This window comes from Chaetodon auriga, chromosome 5, assembly GCF_051107435.1.
Source record: "Chaetodon auriga isolate fChaAug3 chromosome 5, fChaAug3.hap1, whole genome shotgun sequence".
NCBI lineage: Eukaryota > Metazoa > Chordata > Actinopteri > Chaetodontiformes > Chaetodontidae > Chaetodon > Chaetodon auriga.
The window spans coordinates 1009909-1031795 of NC_135078.1; positions in this window are offsets into that span (position 1 = coordinate 1009909).

The window sequence follows — 21887 nt, forward strand, 5'->3', positions numbered from 1 at the left end:
ACAGCTTTCTGGTTTTTGGACTTGTTTTTTGACTCCCGATCTGCCTAGTGATTTTGTACTGTTGCCTTTCCTGACTGCCTCCCGTGTACTGACCTCGAACTGTCAATAAACCGCCTCATCTCACCTGTGAGTCCCTAGTTTGTCTGTCTGAACCCTGACAAATGCTGTGTTTTTGTATTAATTGAAAAAAGGCTTAATGACAACATACCAAACTCTGCCATTCAACTTGACTAGCTAACATGCCACCAAGCCGATGGAGTCTTGGTTAAGGGAGTGAAAACTCACGGTGGTAGAGTTTGCTTTTAGTGATCAGTGATGCTTGGTGTTGTGATGCTATGAAGGACTTTAAACACTGTTCACCGCGGGTGGAGTTTATGTTTGTCAACTGCTGACTTTTACAGGCATTCCATTGGTCACTGTCTACATTCAACAACAATGACAGAAAGGAGGCACTCTGCGAACTGTCAGGCCATCAGCAAGCCACAGACAGCCCACCCAGACGGATGTCTCAAGCTTCTCAACCATACAGACCTTAAGACTGTGCTTCCAAAAACACATCATCGCTCCTCCACCTCAGCCTCTCAGACCACATCACTGTTATGCTAAAACCAGCATACAGACCACAGGTGAAAGTCACCAAATCGGTTCAGAAACAGGTACTCTGCACTTCAGGACTGCCTTATGTAGGAGAACCCGAGACGTCTAACTGATTAATGTTTTCCTGTGTTTCTAGCTTGTAAAATGACATAACTATGATCTTAAACCTCATAAGCATGTTTGTCCGGGTTTCTACCATGGCACCATACTGCCATCTGGAGACTTGTAGCGGTTAGGCTGTCATAGCTGTGTTTTTTGTCTGCTCTGGTTTTGCTTCTGTTTCTCCACAGGGCTGGAGTGTGGCAGGGGCGGGGCCGATCTCCTCTGAAGCTAGTGGCTTCTAGACACACCTGACTCTAATCCTTGCTCATCAAGACTCTCCTTTTTAAGCTGGCTTCTCCCACACTCTTGTGCCAGATGATTCTCACTCTTGCCCTTTGTGTCTCACCACAGATTGATCTCCTGCTCCCTGCCACGCTCCTCCAGCTGACGCTGTAGTCTTTTGCTGTGCTTTTGGTTCGCTCATGTGAGTTTTGTTAGTCTTCCCTTACGGTGATTTGTTGTTCTCTTTTTCTATGCTGAGTCTTTCCCCCGGTGGTGATTTTTGTTTTTTGTCTGCCTGAGCTGCATTTTTCCCTAACGGTGATTTTTTTTGTTCTCTTCATTTTTTGGTTGCTGAGATTTTTCCCCCAGCGGTGATTATTGTTTTTTTGCCTGTCTTTGCTGCATTTTTCCCTGACGGTGATTTTTGGTTGTTAATTTTTGATCAATAAACTCTCTCTGCATTCTGGGTCCTCACCTTCCTCGGAACCTTAACAGAATCATCTGGCCAGAATGGACCCAACAGAGACAAAGAATTTAAAACAAGCCCTCTCTAGCCAGGGGGTCCTGGTTAACCAGCATGAATCAACCCTGCTGCAAGTCATGGAACATTTTCAGGAGCTAACTACCAGTGTGATGCAGCTGGGAGGACATGTGGCCACCATGAGGTCTCCTACACCTCCCATGGGTTCTCCTTCTCCACCTCCAGCTGCCGATTCACCTGCCAGCCCTGAACCTCAGCTTAGGGAGCCATATATCCCCATCCCAGCCAGGCACTCAGGTGATTTAGTGACATGTGCTCAGTTTTTGCACCAGTGCTCACTAGTTTTCAGCCAACAGCCCACCACCTACACCACTCACCAATCTAAAGTAGCTTTTGTCGTGAGCTTATTATCTGGTCAGGTGGTAGCTTGGTCAGTAGCCATTTCAAGTCAGGGAAAGATTAGATAGACAGAGACAACGTCCCCTTGCCTTCCCCCAGATTGGCCAAGCCGAACCGGTACCTCCAACACCCTCCTCTCTCTCCACCACCCCAGATGCTAGACCCAGCCTTGCTGGGAAGCCCATGCAGTTGGGCCAGGCTTCTGCGGAGCTGCAGCAATGCCTCAGGGACAAGCTCTGCCTCTACTGCGGCCAGAAAGGACATCTCCTCGCCCAGTGTCCAGAGGTGCCAAAAGGCCAGGCTCATCAGCAGGCAGGGGGGGCGCTGGTGAGACGAATATCCACTTCCTCCTCATCCCGAATACAAGTGCAAGGTATGATACACAGACCACAACAATCAGCAGTTCCCACAAAGACCCCTGGCACCACCCACCCACCAGAAGTAATAGACTGCCCCTCCTCATCTCCAGTGGTGGCAGGGCTTTTCTTCATGGAGAGGAATGATCAGACTTTATGCCCCTGCATTGATTACACAGGCTTGAATGAGATAATGGTGAAAAGATTGTATCTTTTTGAAATTAAACCTAAGAAATGCTTACCATCTGGTCCGGATCCAAGAAGGGGACGAGTGGTAGACGGCATTCAACACTCTCCTGGGCCAGTACGAGTACTTGGTAATGCTATTTGGACTGACCAATGCCCCTGCTGTATTTCAGGCAATGGTGAATGATGTATTGAGGGATTTGTTGAACAGAGTGGTATTTGTATATTAAGACGATATTTTGATATTTTCCCGCGCATATGACAAGCATATAAACCATGTCAGAGACGTACTGAAAAGGTTACTAGAGAATCGACTATATGTAAAAACTGAGAAATGTGACTTTCATGTGACCACTGTTAACTTTTTGGGTTATGTTGTGGGGAAGGGACAGCTCAGAGCAGATCCTGCTAGAGTCGAGGCAGTGGAGGGGTGGCCAGTTCCAGCAACCCACAAGCAACTGTGTGTCCTTGTGTTCAAGTGTACCTCGGAGAAAACTAACTTTTTTTAAAACTCTCCTAAATTTGCCACCGCAACAACTCACGTACAGTAGGACACAGCATATAACAAGTATTGTATAAAACCTGCAGTTTGAGAAAATGCGTGACTGTCTGATCATCTTGTTGCGACAATTTGCGAGGGAACAGTGCATATTCAGTGTGAATCCTTCACTGAATGTACTGTGGGGTATACGTTCACTGAGCGGATCACGCTCACTGAGCCCAATTTGCCGAGTAGACCAGTTAAATAGCATACCATAGGACAGGACACTTAAAACATCATGATTTATAAACGAGTTTTAAATTTACAAATGTGTTTGTCAAAGCAACACAGTCACAACACTCTCGTCTCCCGGTCCTGGAAGCTGTGAACTGAACTGAAACCTGAACCGTTCAGCCGTATATCATGTAGGGGAATTACCTCTAAATTAATGTTACATTCGTTAATATTACTAGGGGCACCAACCTTCGTCAGCTACAAAGGATTTTGTATATTATATCTGTTAAAGCTGATGTAGTGAACGAATGAATCAACAGTAGATCAGTCTGATAATCTAAGGCGTGAACTCTCAGTACAGGGATTGCTTATATCCAGCTCAAAAGGACACCGTCGGACAATGACTTGTATGCAAAAGATTATTTATTAAACACAATAATGAGATGAATATGAATCATGAATAATACGATAGATTATATGGATGATATAGATTAACACAAACACTGCACAGAGGAACTTATGGCAAGAGGATGGTAAAATGAGTTTGGCGATAGTGAGAAGTAGGTTTTTAAAGGGAAATGGGGACGCGAATATGAAGTTAATTTGTTGAATGAACGATCTAGAGAATTTAGACAAATTAACAATATCTCAACCTCACGGACCAACTCTTATTCAAAACCGCTTAGGTATGCCTACTTTGTCAGCGATGTTCCTGTAGAGGTCTGCTCCGAACTAACACGAAGAGGCTCCGCGCCGTTGTCTGTCACTCTGGCCCGTACAGCAGTCTGCAGGACGAATCAAGCGAACCGCTAATGGGAGCTGGTGCTGGACAGGGATGTCTCGGGAGCTGAGGGTCTTCGGTGTCGGTTACAGACGAGGAACGGCTTCTGATGGCTCTTTAACCCGGACCAGCGGGTCAGCAGCAGGCTACAGGTCTTCGGTGCAGTCAGTTAGTTGTTGGCCGTTTGGCAAGGCTTTTGATTACTAATAATAAGATTGAGAAACTCTTCGATGGCCGGTCGAAAATGTCTTCAAAGTTATTATTACGTGACTAGACTTTAACAACAAAAATAGAAATTATGCGGCTTGGCGTGGCGAGCAAAAATGAAAGTTTCACGAAGATTAGAAAAGTGCGTTTTCTGCAGAATTAAATCAGGCCGCTCTGTGTAGTTGTGAGCAGCAGCAAAAAGACTGAGAAAACGACGGAGCGGAAAAATACTTGAAAACTAAAGACAAAGAACTTAACACAAAAATTAGATTAAAGAAAAATTGAAGACGAGACTAGAAGAAAGAAGAAACAAAAACCAAGCAAGACTGGCGTCCGTGGTGCGCGGCTAACTTTATCATCGCTCCAGGGCGTGTCTAATCGATGGGACGTCACGCATGTAGGATGGTTCGCAGACGCGCAACATGATTTCATCCCACAGAGCGAGAATTAATTAGTGATTCATACGAGGGACTCATCTGCTTCTCACTATGGTCAATCGAATATATTTTAAGTGATCAATTTTCAATGGCACTTCAACAACAACATGCGCGTTCGCTACATGCGTTAGACAATTCTTATGAATAACGACAACCTTAAACAATGAACATGGTGACATTTTCTAACACTAATCCTAATAAACATGATGACTAAGAGTATAACTACTTTAATATGATGAAGGAATAAGGAAGGGCAGACTATATTTGCCGAAATGATTATCGCTATTACGGTTACTTATTAATAAATGTATCCGCTAAGCACATTCAACCTAATTGCTATGAACCTCTAGATGGCGGTATGGTTACATGGTAGAAACTCAGAGAAAACCTTTGAAATAGTTTAATTCACAGTTTCGTCATTCTGTAAGTTAGAAAAACCAGGAAAGCATTGTTATTGTACTGATCACGAGCTTAGCAATGTAATTACATCTACAGTTAAATCAAACATTGAGATTTGGTTAATTTGGTAGGTTAAGCAAAAGACACACAGACATACAGAACAGTTTGCTTCAGGAATGTTCAATTTACAACCCATCAGCATTATCTGGTTTGAAGATTCCTTTGAGACATGGCATTCGTCCATCCAGGCAGTTTTATTGTCCTCAACTCCCATGGGCTATCAAGAAAGAGTTAGCACCTCCATGGGAACGTCTTGACCAGATGTAAATTAGAAGTAAAAGTGTTGTCAGTGACTCTTGTTGCCCTGAAAGAGTGTGATAAGAGGTCTGTGAACCAGACATCCTGTCTCTGCCTGGGTTCACACCTTTCTGTGAACCTTCCAGATGGTCAATAACTCTTAAAAGTCTGATTGTTTTATCACTACACTTCTCCTGAGCAATGCAAAGAGGTTAGAAGAGGGTCAGCTACAGACCAGTTCTGCTACAATCAATTCAGGAGTCGCAGGCTTCTCCTGCCAAGCACTGAATGATTCGGTGATTCGGTGAACGAATCTTTTGAACGAATCTTTCAAGTGAACTGATTCTAGAGATTCAGTACATCTAAAAGAACTGCCGTGCCCATCACTAGTGGTAGGAGCAGTCCAGTGAAAGCTGGAACAGGAAGTCCATAAAGCCCTCCGAGACCACCCAGTGCCAGATGGTTGTCCCCCAGGATGACTGTTCATCCCACTGTCTGCGAGGTCTCCAGTGCTCCTATGGGGGCACTTCTTGAGGATAGCCTGCCACCCAGGAATCCATCGAACCCTCTGCCTGATCCAACAACGCTTCTAGTGGCCTTCTATGACCGCATACACCAGAACCTTCGTCTCCGCCTGCACTATCTGTGCCCGGAACAAATCCTTTCACTGTGCCCCTGCTGGGCTACTGCAACCCTTACCCATTTCTCTCTGCCCGTGGTCTCACATCGCAGTGGATTTTTTCACCGGTCTCCCTCCATCTGAAGGTAATAACACCATACTTACCATTGTTGATCAGTTCTCTAAGGCAGTTCATTTGGTCCCTCTCCCCAAATTGTCCTTAGCCTTAGAGACCACTAACCTGTTAGTTCACCATGTTTTCCGACTTCATGGCATTCCTCAGGACATTGTGTCAGACAGGGGCCCTCAGTTTACTTCCCAGGTGTGGAAAGCTTTCTGCCAGGCGTTGGGAGCTTCTACCAGTCTCACCTCGGGGTACCACCCCCAATCCAACGGTCAAACAGAATGAGCAAACCAGGATTTGGAGTCCTCTCTGAGATGTGTTGTATCCTGTCTCCCAGCCTCCTGGCCACACACCTCCCCTGGGTGGAGTATGCTCACAACTCCCTGATCAGCTCCGCCACAGGTATGTCACCATTTATGGTAATGAGCGGTTTCAACCTCCCCGTTTGCTCGTCAGGAGTCCGACATGGCAGTACTCTCTATCCAGCACAGTTTCGTCGGGCCCGGCGGGTGTGGCAGGAGGCCAGGGCCACCCTAGGAAGGGCGGCCACATGGAATCATCAGTTGGCTGATTGCCATCATACACTGGCTCCTGAGTACAAGGTTGGTCAGCAGTTATGGCTCTCAGCCCGGGATGTCCCTCTCCAGACAGACTCCCATAAGATGGCTCCCATATACATTGGTCCTTATTGTATAGACAAGATAATTAACCCCAGTGCCGTCCGACTCAAGCTGCCTGCCACCCTCAAGGTACATCCTGTTTTTCACGTCTCCCTCCTCAAGCCGGTGGTCGACAGCCCTCTGCACCCCCCAGCTGAGCCACATCCTCCCCCGCGCCTCATCGATGGTCACCCGGCGTTCACCATTGACCGCATCTTGAATATCTTGGATGTCCACAGGCGCTGCCGAGGTTATCAGTACCTCGTCGACTGGCAGGGTTATGGCCCCGAGGATATCACGTTCCCTGATATTATCAACCACTCCCCACTCCCTCCAATCCTCCTCCTCCTTCTTACACCCCCCCATCCTCCTATGTGAGCCCTCTTCACACCTCCTCCTCCTCCTCTGGCTGCCAGACTGACTGTACTCTCCAACCTGAGGACTACACCCCTCCCCTACCTGTCACCTCCACAGTGTGCTTCACTGCTGACCAGCTGAGAAGACAGCTGATGAGACTCCACTCAAACAAGGCTCCAGGCCCTGATGGTGTCAGCCCTAGAGTGCTCAAAGGCTGTGCCCTCCAGCTGTGTGGAGTTCTTCACCACATCTTCACCACATGAGCCTAAGTCTCCAGAGGGGCCCCATGCTGTGGAAGACGTCCTGCCTCATTCCTGTGCCAAAGACACCACGGCCCAAGGCCTCCATAGACTACAGACCTGTGGCACTGACCTCCCACATCATGAAGACCCTGGAGAGACTCATCCTGGAGCAGCTCCGGCCCATGGTCAAGCCACTCTTGGACCCCCTCCATTTCACCTATCAGCCCCGACTTGGAGTTGAGGACGCCATCATCTACCTGCTCAACCGTGTCTATGCCCACCTGGGCAAGCCGGCAAGCACTGTGAGAGTTATGTTTTTTGACTCCTCAGGTGCATTTAACACCATTCGTCAAGCTCTACTGGATAACAAGATGACAGCAATGCAGGTGGACGCCCCCCTGGTGTCCTCGATTGTGGACTACCTGATTGGCAGACCACAGTACGTGTGTTTACAACACTGTGTGTCAGACAGAGTGGTCAGCAACACTGGGGTCCTGCAGGGGATTGTCCTCTCTCCTTTCCTCTTCACCCTCTACACCACCACAACTTCAACTATTGCCTGACCTGCCATCTTCAGACGTTTTCTGATGACTCTGTGATGGTTGGATCAGTAAGGGTGATGAGGATAAGCACAGGGCTGCTGTGGACAACTCTGTCTCATGATGTGAGCAGAACCATTTGCAACTAAACATGGCAAAGACTAAGGAACTGGTAGTGGACCTGAGGAGAACCAAAGCACCGGTGACCCCTGTTTACATCCAGGGGGTCAGTGTCGACATTGTGGAGGATTGCAAGTACCTGGGGGTACATATTGACAATAAATTGGACTGGGCAAAGAACACTGATGCTCTCTACAGGAAGGGCCAGAGTCGTCTCTATTTTCTGAGGCGACTGAGGTCTTTCAACATCTGCTGTACTATGCTCAGGATTTTCTATGAGTCTGTGGTGGCTAGTGCTATTCTCTATGCTGTTGCATGCTGGGGCAGCAGGCTGAGGATGGCGGACGACAATGGACTCAACAAACTGATCCACAAGGCCAGTGACTTTGTGGGAATGGAGTGTGACGCTCTTACGGTGGTGTCAGAGAGGAGGATGCTGATTAAGCTACGGATTATCTTGGACCTCTCACACCCACTTCATGATGTGCCGGTCACGCACAAGAGTACTTTCAGTGAGACACTCATCCCACCAAAATGCACGACTGAACGCCACAGGAAATAATTCCTGCCTGTGACCATCAAACTGTACAACTCCTCCCTCTGAATGGCCCTTGGACTTTTTCACTCTCTGTCAGATCATTCATATCATGTGCAACAACCAACAGTGTAATTACTCTGTGCAATAATTCAACTTAATGTGTAATATTCACTGTCATACATTTATTCTGTCATACATTAATTTAGTTTTTACACTGTTTTATAACTTATTTTGTAGATACATGTAAATCTCTCTATCTCCTCTATTCTTTTAAGGAGCACCTGTAACAAAAACAATTTTATAATATAGTAGTAGCAAATATATAGTATTCGTAATTCTGATTCTGAATTCTGATTAGATCCACAGCTGTTGCGGGATTTTCATGCCAGGTTTCCAGGGAAGCCTGGTAGGACGCCACGATGGCTTCTCCCACACTCCTGTCCCAGATGATTAGCTGTTGCCCTTTGTGTCTCGCCACAGATTGATCTCCTGGTCCCTGATATGCTCCTCAAGCCAACGCTATAGTCTTTTGCTGTGCTTTTGGTTTTCTCACGTGAGTTTTATTAGTCTTATCTAACAGTGATTTGTTGTTCTCTTTTTTTTTTTTGCTGAGTTTTTCCCCCAGCAGTGATTTTTGTTTTTTTGTCTGCCTGAGCTGCATTTTTCCCTAACGTGATTTTTTGTTCTCTTCATTTTTTGGTTGCTGAGTTTTTTCCCCCAGTGGTGATTATTGTTTTTTTGCCTGCCTGTGCTGCATTTTTCCCTGACGGTGATTTTTTGGTTGTTGTTAATTTTTGATAAATAAACTGTGTTAAAACTCTTTCTGCATTCTGGGTCCTCGCCTTCCTCGCGACCTTAACATAGGTTTTAGATACTTTACATGAGACAGTTATCATTAGTATTGCTTAATTTGGCAAATATAATCTGCCTTTCCTTGTTTGTTTTTTTTTGTTGTTCTATTAGTTGGTTATACTATTTGTTATCATATAAGTTGGTATTAGTATTGAAGAACGCTGTCATTAATCAATGAAATGTGTCTGATGCATGCATATCGGTGTCAACATACATGTTGTGAAAAATGCTGAAATGTGATTGAACATTGATCATTAGTCTATGTGATTGACCATAGTGAGAAGCAGATGAGTCCATTGCAAGCAATCTTTAGTTAATGTTTTCAGTCTATAGGATGAAATCACAGCGTTCACCTGTAAATCATTCTAATGTGAGTGAAGACCTGTTTGTCACAGACACAGCCCTCACTCTTCACTTTTACTTTTCACTAGTTCAGTTGCTTTGTACCTCGAGTTGCATTTACTTCACATTTAGTTGCTTTACTCTTCAGAAAAACGTTTTTCTTTAGTTTTTTTTCCCAAACTTTGTGTAACTTCAATTTTTGCTCGACATGTTAAGCTGCTTAACTTTTTCAAAGTTAAAGCTGAATCAGTTAATAATATTTTTGTAGATATTTTTGACCAGCCATCGAAAGTACTCTCAACTTTATTATTAAACGAGACGTTTTGCCATACGGTCGTCAACCTCTTTGGACTGAAGACCAGCAGCCAGCCTCAATCCATCTGTCTGGGTCAAATAACCATCGAAAGGGTGGCTGGCTCTCAACACCGCGGTCCGATTGGTTCCCCCCATTGGATTATCACTGCATTTGTGTCCTCATTTTTTTCAAAACTACTTCTCACTATTACCAAACTCATCCTTTTTTTTATTTTGCTATAGCTTCTTAATCCAGTTGTTTGTGTTACATCATATAATCAATGTTATTTGTCGTATCATTCATTATTCATATCCATTTTCATTATTGTGTCAAATAAATAATACTTTTCATTTAAGCCATTGTCAGACAGTGTCCTTTTGAACTGGAAACAGACAATCACTGTAACGACAGCTTACGCTTCAGATGATGAGACTGATCTACCAATAATTCATTAATCATTATTAAATCAGTATTAAAAGAAAAGAATAGATAGAATCCTTCTGAGCTGAGGAAGGTGTGGTGCCCCTTTAAATACCGACCTGCAGACGTTAATCAACCTCACCATTAAGCTTACGCTTCAGATGATGAGACTGATCTACCAATAATTCATTAATCATTATTAAATCAGTATTAAAAGAAAAGAATAAATAGAATCCTTCTGAGCTGAGGAAGGTTGGTGCCCCTTTAAATACCGACCTGCAGACGTTAATCAACCTCACCATTAAGATCGACATATGCCTCCGGGAGAGACGGATAGAGAGATCTGCCCTATCCAGGTCCCCTTCACTCCAGCCATTCCACATCGCTCAAGGCCACTAATGAGCCGTCTTGCATGCCTGCCAGCCGGGCTGCAGAGGACGAGCCCATGCAGCTGAGGAGGGCTCGCTTGACACCCGCTAAATGCCTCTGCAGGATCTGGGCAGGTGAGTGCATTTACTGTGGACAGTTAGGTCACTTCCTGCCTAAATGTCCATTACAGCCAAAAGACATGGCTCGTCAGTGAGCATGGGGGTACTGACGAGCCCTATCTCCCAAAACTCCCCATCAGCTAAACCAAGCAAGTTCCAAGTACGGGCTTCTCTTAATGTGGGAGGGGAAGCTCTGTCATTATTCGCCCTAGTAGATTCTGGAGTGGGGGATAACCTGCTGAACGAGCAAATGGCGAGACAGGCAGGGTGCAGACTGGAGTGGCTGGAGAAGACGATCAAGGCATAAGCTCTTAACAGCAAAATCCTTGCTGAGGCTCCTCACTCTCGCTTATTGCTCGGGCATCCATGGTTACAGCTGCATATCACATATTGACTGGTTACAGGGAAAGATACTGGGATGGAGTTCCCACTGTCATTCTCTCTGTCTCCGCTCAGCCAGCCCTCCCACTGGGAGTTCCTTTTAGTGTTGCCTCAGTCCTTGGACATGAACTCTGCCTTCGAGTCTCTCCAGGAATCATCCATCTTCACCAAACTAGACTTAGGAAACACATATCACCTGGTGTGCATCAAGGAGGGGGATGAGAGGAAGACAGCCTTCAATACACTGTTAGGCCATTTTGAATACCTGGTCATGCCTTTCGGCCTAACTAATGCTCCAGCCATTTTTCAGGCTTTAATTAATGCCATTTTGACAGACTTTCTAATATCTTTGTTTTCGTCTATCTAGACGACATCCTGATTTTTTCCCTGTTGGCCAAGGAGCATGAGGTCCAAGTGCTCACTTGCCTATTAGAAAACAGGCTGTTTGTTAAAGCAGAGAAGTGTGAATTTAACGTGTAGTCTGTCTCCTTCCTTGGGTTTGTCATTCAGGAGGGGAGCCTTAAAACTGACCCCGAGAAGGTGAAGTCAGTGGAGCAGTGGCCGGTCCTGGAGACCCGAAAGGAGTTGCAGTGGTTCCTGGGGTTTGCCAACTTCTATCGAAGGTTTGTCCAGGACTACGGCAAAGTAGCTGCCCCTCTGACCAAGCTGACTTCTACCAAAGTGAAGTTTAGCTAGTCGGATAAGGCAGACAAAGCGTTTATCATGCTAAAAGACTTTTTACCAGCGCTCCAGTACTGGTCCAACCCGACCCTAACAATCAATTCATAGTAGAGGTGGATGCCTTGGATACCGGAGGAGGGGCAGTAGTGTTTCAGTGCACTTGAACTGAGAACCGCCTGCACCCCTGTGCCTTTTTCTCCTCTCGCCTCTCCCAGCAGAGAGGAATTACAACGTGGGTAACTGGGAACTACTGGCCGTTAAACTTGCGCTGGAGGAGTGGCGACACCGGATGGAGGGGACAGAGCAACCATTCATTGTCTGGACTGACCGTAAGAACCTGGCCTACATCAAAACCGCTAAGAGACTGAACTCCTGTCAATCCAGGTGGGCCATGTTCTTCAGTCATTTTAATTTCATTTTCACTTACAGACAGTTGCATCATATCCAAAAACCAGACCAACTGGAGTTCCCTCCTACCATGGGTGGAATACTCATACAACTCTCTCACCTCCTCTGCCATCGGTCTCTCCACTTTTGAGTTCTCCCTGGAAAGAAGTCTGAGTGGCTCTTGAGCACACCCAGAAGGCCAATCAGCGCTCTGCAGATCAACACAGGAACCCAGCCCCTCCCTACCAGCCAGGTCAGTCTGTTTAGTTATCCAGCAAAAATATTTCCTTACCAACTGATTCCCATAAACTCTCTCCCAGGTTTATCGGTCTATTTCCCATAGTAAAGGTGATCAATCCCCGGTCAGTGGTCCTCAAACTCCTGGACTTGATGAGGATCCATCCCACCTTCCATGTCTCCCAGTTAAAACCGGTATCCACCAGCCCCCTATGCCCTCCGGCTGAACCCCTTCCTCATCGATGGGGGCCTGTGTTTACGGTTCACCGGTTGGTGGATGCCAGGAGGCGAGGCGGGGGCTGGCAATACCTGATGGATTGGGAGGGGTATGGTCCTGAGGAACGTTCATGGGTGCCCCACTCCTTCCTCATGAGGATCCGCTAAATCTGTCTGCTCCTAGTGTTCTCTGTTTCCCTTTTCCCTAGTGTTATGTGTCTGTCTCTTCCCCTGTCTGTCTCACCTGTGTGTTTCCCTGCACCCAGCTGACCCGGCCTTTCTGGCAGTGTACCTGGAGCACATGGGCCTGATTAGGGCTCAAGTTTTTAAGGAAGACGCTGAGCTAGAGTGGTCGCCGGATTATCCTGATCTCTCTCATGAGAGATAAATAAATAAATTTGGTTTATTTGCCCTTTACTCTTGTCTCCTGGTCTGTATATTGAGTCCAGTAGCTTAGAAATTGGGGCCAAGCCTAACAGTTGTGTGTTGAAAGAATGGGCAGAGGAGCTCAAATGTGTCCTTACAGATATCTTTGACACCTCTCTGAGCCAGGATGTTGACCCCACATTCTTCTCCACCATTACCTGTGCCAAAGAAGTAATCTCCATCCTGCTTCAATGGCTACTGCCCCGTTGCATTGACGTCCACCATCATGAAGTGCTTCGAAAGGCTAGTCGTACAGAAAATAAGATCCATCCTCACTCCCTCTGTGGACCCATTTCAGTTTGCATATTGGGCCAACAGTCCAATGATGATGCAGTGTCCTCCGCTCTTAATCTTAACCCCCAATTTACCTTAAATGGCTTGTAGGAATTAGATGATTTACTAATCCCAAGAATCAGTCTATGAATTGTAAAAGTTTTTGTGGCCCTTTCTCACTAAGGTAAGAAAGAGGACAAAAGGACATTCAATGAGGGAAATAGGATGAAGGGGGAAGTTTAGGGTGCGATTCATTGTACCTGAGGAATTTATGGTATAGTGTGAACCCTGGAAAACAGGATGAGTGCACTACCCCAAATGGTCATTGTTTTAAGGGACTGATTTACCAATACCAGGTGCATGTGACAACCAGTTGTCCTTTTGTTTCTTGACACTATAAAAGCCAAGACGTGGAGATCTGGAGAGAACACTCTGCATGAGTCTTCCCTCTATGTTGCATGTATTAAAGAGACCTGATTCCTCACACTGAGTCTGTAATTCTTCCGAGAATTAGCAACTCTCAACGAGCAACAAGGAGAATTTCCCTCACAGGCTCTGCTGTGGAGATGGTGAGCAGCACCAAATTTCTGGGTGTGTATATCACTGAGGACCTCTCCTGGACAAACAACACTGTGTCTCTAGCCAAGAAAGCCCAGCAGCACCTTTACGTTCTCTGCAAATTAACGAGAGCACCCAACATGTGCTCTTTTTACCAAGGCACCAAGTACCCTGAACTCTGCAGTGCTGAGTGAATACAGGTTAAAAGATCATTGGTGCCTCACTCCCCTCACTCAAAAAAATCAAATGTTGGATTTACTTAAAAATATTATGTCAAGTGGTTCCACGAAACTAGGTTAAGTAACTTCTAAGATACTTGATACTTTATTAATGTGGACTCAGTGAAATCAAATGAATTATACATGAGTGTATTGACTATATATAACAACTACATTAGTTCATTTTTATGGATTGTTCATACATTCAACTAACTTAATATTGTTATGTTCAACTAATGATAGTCAAGTAGATAAGAAGAATACAAAGTAACTGATTAAAAATACATAATCAAGTTAAGTTTCATTTGTCCTATGAAAATGCCTGCCTCTGTTAAATAGACATAGAAACGCAAACACGTGCACACACAAAAACTATTTACAGAGAAAGACACAATCACACTCAAAACAGAGCATGCTCAAAACAAGAATCCAATTGTGTTGAAAACATCAGGTCATAGCATCAATTTGATGACCTTGATGTTTTCTATGATGACAATGATGTTCAACATAATTGATTCTTGTTTTGAGCATACTCCTCTTCCTCCAGTAATCCAATATGCCTCTCAATTATTTTACCCATTACCACCACCACATACTGTACAATACCACTGAGTCATTTAGTAGTAGTAGTAGCCGTAGTAATTCAGTAGTAATAGCTACCTTTGGATGAATTCCAGGGTTTTGGAGGCCTCGTCTTGATATTGGAGGTTGACAATGTAGAACACTGCGAACAGTGCAGCAAGTCCTGATGCAAAGGTTGGCTGAACACCCTCCCAAACCATGTGGCCCTCAGTGCTGATCATCCACTGGGTGTTTGTCATGGGTGCATTTCCTATAAAATATAGAGTTTGAAAATAGGCAGAGTATTTTCTACCTTGTCCAATGTCATCTCAACCCATTTTAATGGATGATTGTAATATTTTTCTGTGCCTTGTCCTGGGGCCCGTTTCACAAAGCAGGTTTAGAGAAAACTCCGAGTTTGTTAAGCCTGAAATGAAGGAAACTCTGAGTTTTCCGTTTCACAAAGGTAGGTAACTCAAACCAGAGAAAGAGGGGTAACTCTAGCCTGTTTCACAGAGAGAGGTAACTTAAGCTCTCGGTCAGTTACCATAGTAACAGACTCTATGAACCTAACCTGGTCGGGACCAGGTTTTTCTCAGTGAACCTCGAGTTTCTCTCTGTCTCCGCCCTCTGTCAGCCACACACGGTATTTGATTTCCTCATTCATTCGTCAGCAGGCGAGTTTTGGGATAACATAGTTCTGCCGTCTGTTATTTAAAAAAATCAGTCAGTAGGCACTTTTTTCTCTAACATGTCTTTTTGACAACGATCCCGTGGATGAAGGTGCAGCATTACTGCGCAGGGAATTAAATATTCGTCGGGAGATGGTTATCAGACCGCGCATAGATGTTCTGGCATTTCCAGACAATTATGTTTTTGAACGGTACCGTTTCATGTCACAGTCCATCATCTACATACACAACCTAATCCGTCCTTACATTTGCAACATTACCAGCCGGAGTCATGCTCTCACATCCCAGCAGATATTGTGTGTTGCGCTGCGTTTCTTTGCGCAGCATTATGTTGGTGATAAAACAACTGCACAGTCAAACAGCCACTTAATATTTACTTTATAATATAACACATGATCAAAATGAGGTACCCTCATTAAATTATGCCGTGTCTTACCTGTTTGAACAATGTTTTTATGTTTCATCTTGAGCTGCTGCCAAGTGCACTTCTCCCCCACGGGATTGCACCTACATGAAATAAATTAATGAGCTCCCATTCAAGCAGTTTTCCCCTGTAATATTATTGTGATTGCAAAGGACTACATTTAAACTTACGCATTGACCCGAGCAGCAATGTTCCCCCACGCCACCTCCCTCTCTTTTGCAGCTGCAGCGGTGTTACACTTTTTTCTAAAAACATGCTCAAATTCGCCGTATGAGCGCATTAAGAGTTTGAGTTCCAGTGTGGTAAAAAAAACGCAGCCCTCCTCTTCCCCGTCGCCATGGTGACTCGTCGAATCGGGGCTCCATTGATGTTGGCTTTTTATAGTCGTGGTGCACGCGCTTAACTCTGAGTTAACCTACTCTGAGTTGACTGAACTAACTCAAATCACCTGTTCTGAAACCGGAAACTCGGAGTTTCCTATCTCAGGCTAGATCAACTCAGGGTTCAGGATTAGACTCGGAGTTTGTTGAACCTCCTTTGTGAAACGGGCCCCAGGTTGTGGCAGGTGTTTTGATTATAAGGTTACAAAACAGTTTGTATTTTAAGGGGAGGGGTGTTACGGCCAGGGCGTTTCAATCCTGATGCTGTTGTCTATGTTGAATTCTAGCTAACCAGAGGGGGTTTTGTTTTGGATTGGTTTTTGTTAATTAGTTGTAGCTTGAGAGAGTCCTCTTTTGGGTTTGATTGTTTTTTGATTTATCAAGCACTCGCTGGCCCAGTTCCTTTTAGTGTTGCCTCAGTCCTTGGTTGTTAACATGATTTTCCTTACCTTTATAATAAATAATTTTGCTGTACCAATTCCAACTGAGCTAGGGGTTGTAACATTTTCAAAAACAGACGATTATCCCTGGATTGTCAGACAGGACTATACAAGGGAAGAAAAAGCTTTTCAAAATGGAAACTTCTTCCACTTTTCAATTACCTTGCAGTAATTTTAGCTTCAGTTGAGCAACGGGTGGCGTAATGTTTTTAACTGAAGGACAGCACATTCTGTAGTTACCCCTCAATCTCATTGAAATACAGTTCCTTTAAAATGTACACCAAAAAACATACTGAGCAAAATAAGCCGAGGACTGGCTGGGAGCTGCATTCTCTCAACATCAGCACATGTAGCTGACACCTGAAAATTAAGAGAAAGCAAAAAAAAATTGAAAAAAAGTTATAGTACAAGGATTTTCAAACTTTTTCATTTTCTGGACCCCTAAATTGACTTTCATTTAGCTGCGGACTGCCATTTAAAGTAATTTTAGGCTAGAGACAAGATGGTTTTGTTTGTCTTAAGTTTTAAATTGTTTAGATGTCTTCCTTGAACACCGACAAATAGATACAAAGTGGTAAAATCAAAATAAGTTATAAGTAGGGGTGGGACTCGATTAAAAAAATTAATCTAATTAATTAGAGGCTTTGTGATTAATTAATCTCAATTAATCGCAGTTTAATGGTATAACAATATTTGCCACAAGAAGCCACATTTTGCTTCATTTGCTCCAGTGTGGGTTGCTGGCACCGCTTGCTCGTACTCGGACCAGGACTGCTAGCACTAACAGCTCTGGCGGTTTCTGTGCTCGCTGCAACATGCTTTGCATCCAGGTGGTACCGGAGGCTTGATGTGCTTCGGTGGTAGGCAAATTCTTTTGTGCACAATTTGCACAAAACCACGCTCTTATCTTGGACTTGGGGCAGCCACGTATCCCAGAATGCATTTCATAGCAACGGTAACGGAGGAGAGGACTCACAACTGTAAAGTTACAAGTTTCGAAATAGTACTTTAGTAGTACGGAATGTGGTTTTAAGATTATTTTATGTGAGAAAGTGGATGTTAAAACTTAAAATCTGTGGTCGATTCATCACGATAGCGCGTAGTTTAAAATTTGCTCCAAAGTTTTCGGAGATAACCGGCAGACGAGCTGCGATGGTGACGTCATCAAGTACGCTGCCGTCCCTACTGCAGAATTACCGTCCTGCGTCCTCCCGTCCTGGAGAGACTGTACTCTCAGGTCGAACTTGCTAAGTCCGAACTGCCAAGTTCGTAAGTCCGAACTTGGCGTACTTGGTATTGAGAAACGACCCTAGCTCTGACGCGTCTTGTGTGATCGGTGGACCAGGAACTCGTGCACTTACAAACGTTCCGTGTTGTCTGGAGTGCGAACTGCGATTAAATGCGTTAATTTTTTTGACGCGTTTTTTTTTGTAATTAATTAACCGTAATTAACATGTTAAAGTCCCACCCCTAGTTATAAGAAATTGCTCACATTATTTCTTTTATTTTTCACTTTATAGTGAGTTAAATTATAGCGAAATTAAGCTATTCCTCCTTTTGCTGAGGATCTCCTGGAGGCCCATCAGGGACTGTTCCCTGGGCCTCACTTTGTAAACCAATGTTAAAGTACATTTGCAGTCACAAGAGTCATTCACAACAATCACTTATCAATACTCACATCAGCATCATCAGTCCACCTAGGCTCTCACCAAAATGAGCCATAAGGAGCTAAACCACATGGAAAGTCTAATCGTCATCCAAATCCTGGGAAACAATGGCTTGGACATCAGGGTGGTTTGATTTGGTCCTGAAGTACCAAACGATTGCTCCTCCAACTTCCTCAATAGAAAGCTCCAAAGCTTGCACTACTTTGGTATCCGTCAGCAACTCAAAATGAGCATAGATGCCCCTTTGTGTAAAGAGGTATGGCCATTTCATTCTTAGATCCTCAATGGAAGATGCTGGCTCTTGAATTATATGGGTACGCTGAAGGCTGTATGTAGTCTCCATGAGTTTTATCACCTCCACTCTCTGTCCCCCATTCAAGCCCTCCTGCTTGTAAATATTTTCCATTTGGCACCATTTCTCTTCCAACGTGTCAGCTGTCTCCTCTGATGGATGCTCTGGTTGGAATCGTGTGCAGCCGTAGGCATCAGTCGGTCCACGCTGAGGTCCAGTTCCTCCACGGGATCCCAGTGAGCGCTGCCGATACAGCCCCCCTGTGCTGATATTCTCAATCTGAGTTTTCACTTGCTGTAGGAGGGAGTTAAAGCCTCCAGCAATGAGGACTCCTTTTTTGGTCATGTCAGCAAAATTATTTGGGTACTGCCTAACAATACACTGACAAATTGTGCGACACTGGATGCGAGTTGGGTTGGTTTCATATTTTCTAATTTCATCTACCAGCACTCGGATCATCTGGTGCTGCCATTTGGATAAAGGTCTCCAACCATTTGTAATGGCTGAAAGTATTTCTTGGGGCATTTTCTGCCATGGCACCTCAAATACATCAGGCCATGTTACATCTTGTGGAGGTACAGAGCTGACCCTTTCTGGTAGTGAGTGTGGTGATGAGCTGGGGCAGGAGGAGGAGCCGGTGGATCCAGATGAGGTGGATGCGAGCGAGTTAGGATAAGCAGAAGCACTGATCTGATGATTCTGATGAATCTGATGATTCACTGTCAGTAACTTGCACATTCAAAGTGATGGTCATGGTTATTGAAACAACAAATACTTTAATGTGAATGAATGATAATAAAGAAGGAAGTCACTATTCCAATTTATCTATTGAAATGTAGTCATTACTGGCATGCACCTTATGCATCAATGACTTCAACATGAATGAGTTCTAGTAAAGAAGGAAATCACTATTCTCAGTAATGATCTTTTGAATGTACAGACATTATTGGCATGCACCTCATGCAACAAGGATTGCACTTTTTTAAATGAGAATAAATGTGCATAACAATCTTTCCATTCCATTCCATTTTCTACCCGCTTTATCCGGGACCGGGTCACGGGGGCAGCAGTCTAAGCAGGGACGCCCAAACTTCCCTCTCCCCGGACACTTCCTCCAGCTCATCCGGGGGGACCCCAAGGCGTTCCCAGGCCAGCCGAGCGACATAGTCGCTCCAGCGTGTCCTGGGTCTTCCCCGGGGCCTCCTCCCCGTGGGGCATGCCTGGAACATGCCTAGGGAGGCGTCCAGGGGGCATCCGGTAGAGATGCCCGAGCCACCTCAGCTGACTGAGCAGTGGCTCTACTCTGAGCTCCTCCCGGGTGACAGAGCTCCTCACCCTATCTCTAAGGGTGAGGAGCCCCGCCACCCTGCCAAGGAAACTCATTTCAGCCGCTTGTATCCGGGACCGCGTTCTTTCGGTCATGACCCAAAGTTCATGACCATAGGTGAGGGTATAACAATCTATGGCTAGATAAGCATTATTTACCCAATCTGAAGCCCTCTAGTAATTTTCTCTGTTGTATAACAGGCAGCAGGTCTTTGATGTCCTCATGTTGGACATATTTCAGGTCATCCACAGATTTGATACCAAATGTCTTAAGCGTGGACACAATCTGTAATTGTGTCTCCTCAGAGAGACTGGGCAAAACGTTGAGAATAATCCTCTTGATAGTCTCTTACAGTGAAGACATTCTTCTACAAGGTTGGGATAGAATGATGAAGAATTAGAAGTGACATTCCCCAAACATTGTATTCTGTCAATGGATAATAGTCAAGTAGCTTCTCATGAGCAACACAGCAATAGGCCATCATTACTATGAGCTATCACAACAAACATTTTGCTCCTGTATTTGGTCCCTTTCACTGACACATCATGGGTAACCAGAGTGTTTAGAGGATCAAAGTTATACTGTGCAACTGATTGTCTGATGTTATCATTGTGGTCTTCCAAGACAAACTCTGTGCACCTCTCCACCACATCATCTGGTGGGAACAGGGGTCAGCACCTAAAAGAGCTTGCAAAAGATGATGATGTCTCTGATTGATGTCTCTCTGCTAAGGTACCACACAGGTTTTTAAAGTTTTGAAGTTTTCATGCACATTGCTTGAAGTATGTATGTTTACTTTCAAAGCATAATGTCCATAAATGGATGAGTGGTCCAAACTGTAAGATGAGTTCAGGATAATGGAGGATGTAGTGGTGCTTGGGCTTAAGTGGGTGATCTGGAAAAGTTTGTATTCTAGAATCCAAATGCTCCTCTATCATGACACCTAAATAGGCTACCTGACCCTTGGAAACAGCTGGAGCACTGATAAGGTCCACAATCTCCCTGAGCTGTAAAATTAGCTGCCATATTTCACTGTCACTTGGATTGTCTATCTTGTCACCAATCAACACAGGTAACATTCTGAGAAAGCACCAGTTCTGAACAGCATGTCCAGACAGTTTTTCTGCTCTAGGGTTCACTTCACAGAGTTTGTTGCTCGCATCACTGCCAAGATATTTGAACTGAGTTATGCACCGATTCAAGTCAAGATATGTGAATTGTTTCTCCACCATGACAAGATGTTGAATGTAGACTGCCAAATCAGAGGAAACAATGCCCTCAAAAAGGTCCTGGCCAAGGCAGGGAGGTAACCCAGGTTGGCATACATGAAAATAAGCGAACTCATTAAAAACAGAGTCAAATTTGACACCTACAGTTTGAGTCTGGACATGTTCTTGATATGACTTTTCCGTACAATCTTGGCCCTTGGCAAGAGGATCTGCCACAAAAGTCAACCTCACAATACCTACAGAAGTGTAAGCTCTTGCTGATGTTCTCAAAAAAAGCCTCCAGTGCTGTGTGAGCCTAAGTTATCACCTACAATGGCACACACAGTTCCTTTGTAGGTCTTGCCATCAGGCAAGGTGATGCCACTTGTCTCAAGAGCTTTTAGATCCTTTATCAGAGAGCTCAACACTAGCTCTTGGCCAAAGCACTTGAAGTCTTTTTCTTTACATAGTAACACTAGCTGCATGTGTTTAATGTCTGACCTATTGTGGGGTAAAATATTTGCAAGGGAGGCATTAACTGCAAGGACTTTTTTTTGTGTGTGTGTGTGTGTGTGTGTGTTTTACCTTATCCAAGCAGATTTATGACCTCAAAGGCATCCTGATAAAGAATTAAGCCTAGGGAGGAGTTCTTTGGATCAAACATCTCATTGTTTTCAGTGACATGTGCCATTCCACACATCTCTGAGCACACACTCGACACTCTCGACACTGGTGTTTGAATTCC